Consider the following 6,000-nt stretch of genomic DNA (forward strand, 5'->3'; position numbering starts at 1 on the left):
ATTTTAGACAGTTTTGCAGTTTGCTGACAGTGTCCACCAGTATACTATATATAGCAGTACGGTAGGCCACTGCTGTGTACCTACCTCTGTGTCGTCACTCGTCATCCATTAAGTACTCTATCTATCTACATTCTATACCTGTGGTGCATTTTAGACAGTTTTGCAGTTTGCTGACAGTGTCCACCAGTATACTATATATAGCAGTACGGTAGGCCACTGCTGTGTACCTACCTCTGTGTCGTCACTATTCATCCAATAAGTATACTATCCATCTACATTCTATACCTGTGGTGCATTTTAGACAGTTTTGCAGTTTGCTGACAGTGTCCACCAGTATACTATATATAGCAGTACGGTAGGCCACTGCTGTGTACCTACCTCTGTGTCGTCACTCGTCATCCATTAAGTATACTATCCATCTGCATTGTATACCTGTGGTGCATTTTAGACAGTTTTGCAGTTTGCTGACAGTGTCCACCAGTATACTATATATAGCAGTACGGTAGGCCACTGCTGTGTACCTACCTCTGTGTCGTCACTCGTCATCCATTAAGTATACTATCCATCTACATTCTATACCTGTGGTGCATTTTAGACAGTTTTGCAGTTTGCTGACAGTGTCCACCAGTATACTATATATAGCAGTACGGTAGGCCACTGCTGTGTACCTACCTCTGTGTCGTCACTCGTCATCCATTAAGTATACTATCCATCTGCATTCTATACCTGTGGTGCATTTTAGACAGTTTTGCAGTTTGCTGACAGTGTCCACCAGTATACTATATATAGCAGTACGGTAGGCCACTGCTGTGTACCTACCTCTGTGTCGTCACTCGTCATCCATTAAGTATACTATCCATATACATTCTATACCTGTGGTGCATTTTAGACAGTTTTGCAGTTTGCTGACAGTGTCCACCAGTATACTATATATAGCAGTACGGTAGGCCACTGCTGTGTAACTACCTCTGTGTCGTCACTCGTCATCCATTAAGTATACTATACATCTACATTCTATACCTGTGGTGCATTTTAGACAGTTTTGCAGTTTGCTGACAGTATCCACCAGTATACTATATATATAGCAGTACGGTAGGCCACTGCTGTGTACCTACCTCTGTGTCGTCACTCGTCATCCATTAAGTATACTATCCATCTACATTCTATATATATATTCTATATAATTCCACACATTAAAAAATGGAGAACAAAAATGTGGAGGTTAAAGGGAAAGATCAAGATCCACTTCCACCTCGTGCTGAAGCTGCTGCCACTAGTCATGGCCGAGACGATGAAATGCCATCAACGTCGTCTGCCAAGGCCGATGCCCAATGTCATAGTAGAGAGCATGTAAAATCCAAAACACAAAAGTTCAGTAAAATGACCCAAAAATCAAAATTAAAAGCGTCTGAGGAGAAGCGTAAACTTGCCAATATGCCATTTACGACACGGAGTGGTAAGGAATGGCTGAGGCCCTGGCCTATGTTCATGGCTAGTGGTTCAGCTTCAAATGAGGATGGAAGCACTCATCCTCTCGCTAGAAAAAAGAAAAGACTTAAGCTGGCAAAAGCACAGCAAAGAACTGTGTGTTCTTCAAAATCACAAATCCCCAAGGAGAGTCCAATTGTGTCGGTTGCGATGCCTGACCTTCCCAACACTGGACGGGAAGAGCTTGCGCCTTCCACCATTTGCACGCCCCCTGCAAGTGCTGGAAGGAGCACCCGCAGTCCAGTTCCTGATAGTCAAATTGAAGATGTCACTGTTGAAGTACACCAGGATGAGGATATGGGTGTTGCTGGCGCTGGGGAGGAAATTGACAAGGAGGATTCTGATGGTGAGGTGGTTTGTTTAAGTCAGGCACCCGGGGAGACACCTGTTGTCCGTGGGAGGAATATGGCCCTTGACATGCCTGGTCAAAATACAAAAAAAATCAGCTCTTCGGTGTGGAATTATTTCAACACAAATGCGGACAACAGGTGTCAAGCCGTGTGTTGCCTTTGTCAAGCTGTAATAAGTAGGGGTAAGGACGTTAACCACCTCGGAACATCCTCCCTTATACGTCACCTGCAGCGCATTCATCATAAGTCAGTGACAAGTTCAAAAACTTTGGGTGACAGCAGAAGCAGTCCACTGACCACTAAATCCATTCCTCTTGTAACCAAGCTCCTGCAAACCACACCACCAACTCCCTCAGTGTCAATTTCCTCCTTACCCAGGAAAGCCAATAGTCCTGCAGGCCATGTCGCTGTCAAGTCTGACGAGTCCTCTCCTGCCTGGGATTCCTCCGATGCATCCTTGAGTGTAACGCCTACTGCTGCTGGCGCTGCTGTTGTTGCTGCTGGGAGTCGATCGTCATCCCAGAGGGGAAGTCGGAAGACCACTTGTACTACTTCCAGTAAGCAATTGACTGTCCAACAGTCCTTTGCGAGGAAGATGAAATATCACAGCAGTCATCCTGCTGCAAAGCGGATAACTCAGGCCATGGCAGCCTGGGCGGTGAGAAACGTGGTTCCGGTATCCATCGTTAATTCAGAGCCAACTAGAGACTTGATTGAGGTACTGTGTCCCCGGTACCAAATACCATCTAGGTTCCATTTCTCTAGGCAGGCGATACCGAAAATGTACACAGACCTCAGAAAAAGACTCACCAGTGTCCTAAAAAATGCAGTTGTACCCAATGTCCACTTAACCACGGACATGTGGACAAGTGGAGCAGGGCAGACTCAGGACTATATGACTGTGACAGCCCACTGGGTAGATGTATTGCCTCCCGCAGCAAGAACAGCAGCGGCGGCACCAGTAGCAGCATCTCGCAAACGCCAACTCGTTCCTAGGCAGGCTACGCTTTGTATCACCGCTTTCCAGAATAGGCACACAGCTGAAAACCTCTTACGGCAACTGAGGAAGATCATCGCAGAATGGTTTACCCCAATTGGACTCTCCTGGGGATTTGTGACATCGGACAATGCCAGCAATATTGGGGGTCATTCCGAGTTGTTCGTTCGCAAGTGAATTTTAGCAGATTTGCTCATGCTAAGCCGCCGCCTACTGGGAGTGAATCTTAGCATCTTAAAATTGCGAACGATGTATTCGCAATATTGCGATTACACACCTCGTAGCAGTTTCTGAGTAGCTTCAGACTTACTCGGCATCTGCGATCATTTCACTGCTTGTAGTTCCTGGTTTGACGTCACAAACACACCCAGCGTTCGCCCAGACACTCCTGCGTTTTTTCCGGAAACGGTAGCGTTTTTTCCCACACGCCCATAAAACGGCCTGTTTCCGCCCAGAAACACCCACTTCCTGTCAATCACATTACGATCGCCAGAACGATGAAAATGCCGTGAGTAAAATTCCTAAGTGCATAGCAAATTTACTTGGCGCAGTCGCAGTGCGGACATTGCGCATGCGCATTAAGTGGAAAATCGCTGCGATGCGAAGATTTTTACCAAGCGAACAACTCGGAATGACCCCCATTGTGCGTGCATTACATCTGGGCAAATTCCATCACGTCCCATGTTTTGCACATACCTTGAATTTGGTGGTGCAGAATTATTTAAAAAACGACAGGGGCGTGCAAGAGATGCTGTCGGTGGCCCGAAGAATTGCGGGCCACTTTCGGCATTCAGGCACCGCGTACAGAAGACTGGAGCACCACCAAACATTCCTGAACCTGCCCTGCCATCATCTGAAGCAAGAGGTGGTAACGAGGTGGAATTCAACCCTCTATATGCTTCAGAGGATGGAGGAGCAGCAAAAGGCCATTCAAGCCTATACATCTGGCCACGATATAGGCAAAGGAGGTGGAATGCACCTGACTCAAGCGCAGTGGAGAATGATTTCAACGTTGTGCAAGGTTCTGCAACCCTTTGAACTTGCCACACGTGAAGTCAGTTCAGACACTGCCAGCCTGAGTCAGGTCATTCCCCTCATCAGGCTTTTGCAGAAGAAGCTGGAGACATTGAAGGAGGAGCTAAAACAGAGCGATTCCGCTAGGCATGTGGGACTTGTGGATGGAGCCCTTAATTCGCTTAACCAGGATTCACGGGTGGTCAATCTGTTGAAATCAGAGCACTACATTTTGGCCACCGTGCTCGATCCTAGATTTAAAACCTACGTTGTATCTCTCTTTCCGGCAGACACAAGTCTGCAGAGGTTCAAAGACCTGCTGGTGAGAAAATTGTCAAGTCAAGCGGAACGTGACCCGTCACCATCTCCTCCTTCACATTCTCCCGCAACTGGGGGTGTGATGAAAAGGCTAAGAATTCCGAGCCCACCCTCTGGCGGTGATGCAGGGCAGTCTGGAGCGAGTGCTGACATCTGGTCCAGACTGAAGGACCTGGCAACGATTACTGACATGTTGTCTACTGTCACTGCATATGATTCTCTCACCATTGAAAGAATGGTGGAGGATTATATGAGTGACCGCATCCAAGTAGGCACGTCAGACGTGTACGTATACTGGCAGGAAAAAGAGGCAATTTGGAGGCCCTTGCAGAAACTGGCTTTATTCTACCTAAGTTGTCCTCCCTCCAGTGTGTACTCCGAAAGAGTGTTTAGTGCAGCCGCTCACCTTGTCAGCAATCGGCGTACGAGGTTACTTCCAGAAAATGTGGAGAAGATGATGTTCGTTAAAATGAATTATAATCAATTCCTCCGTGGAGACATTCACCAGCAGCAATTGCCTCCAGAAAGTACACGGGGACCTGAGATGGTGGATTCCAGTGGGGACGAATTAATAATCTGTGAGGAAGGGGATGTACACAGTGAAAGGGGTGAGGAATCGGAGGATGATGATGAGGTGGACATCTTGCCTCTGTAGAGCCAGTTTGTGCAAGGAGAGATTGATTGCTTCTTTTTCGGTGGGGGCACAAACCAACCAGTCATTTCAGTCACAGTCGTGTGGCAGACCCTGTCACTGAAATGATGGGTTCGTTAAAGTGTGCATGTCCTGTTTATACCACATAAGGGTGGGTGGGAGGGCCCAAGGACAATTCCATCTTGCACCTCTTTTTTCTTTCATTTTTCTTTGCATCATGTGCTGTTTGGGGACAATTTTTTGGAAGGGCCATCCTGTCTTGATTGACACTGCAGTGCCACTCCTAGATGGGCCAGGTGTTTGTGTCGGCCACTTGTGTCGCTTAGCTTAGTCACACAGCCACCTTGGTGCGCCTCTTTTTTTCTTTGCATCATGTGCTGTTTGGGGACAATTTTTTGGAAGGGCCATCCTGCCTGACACTGCAATGCCACTCCTAGATGGGCCAGGTGTTTGTGTCGGCCACTTGTGTCGCTTAGCTTAGTCACACAGCCACCTTGGTGCGCCTCTTTTTTTCTTTGCATCATGTGCTGTTTGGGGACAATTTTTTGGAAGGGCCATCCTGCCTGACACTGCAATGCCACTCCTAGATGGGCCAGGTGTTTGTGTCGGCCACTTGTGTCGCTTAGCTTAGTCACACAGGCACCTTGGTGCGCCTCTTTTTTTCTTTGCATCATGTGCTGTTTGGGGAGTAATTTTTTGAAGGGCCATCCTGCCTGACACTGCAGTGCCACTCCTAGATGGGCCAGGTGTTTGTGTCGGCCACTTGTGTCACCTAGCTTAGTCACACAGCCACCTTGGTGCGCCTCTTTTTTTCTTTGCATCATGTGCTGTTTGGGGACAATTTTTTGGAAGGGCCATCCTGCCTGACACTGCAGTGCCACTCCTAGATGGGCCAGGTGTTTGTGTCGGCCACTTGTGTCGCTTAGCTTAGTCACACAGCCACCTTGGTGCGCCTCTTTTTTTCTTTGCATCATGTGCTGTTTGGGGACTATTTTTTTGAAGGGCCATCCTGCCTGACACTGCAGTGCCACTCCTAGATGGGCCAGGTGTTTGTGTCGGCCACTTGTGTCGCTTAGCTTAGCCATCCAGCGACCTCGGTGCAAATTTTAGGACTAAAAATAATATTGTGAGGTGTTCAGAATAGACTAGAAATGAGTGGAAATTATGGTTATTGAGGTTAA

The sequence above is a fragment of the Pseudophryne corroboree genome, chromosome 5 (genome assembly GCF_028390025.1).
Source record: "Pseudophryne corroboree isolate aPseCor3 chromosome 5, aPseCor3.hap2, whole genome shotgun sequence".
NCBI lineage: Eukaryota > Metazoa > Chordata > Amphibia > Anura > Myobatrachidae > Pseudophryne > Pseudophryne corroboree.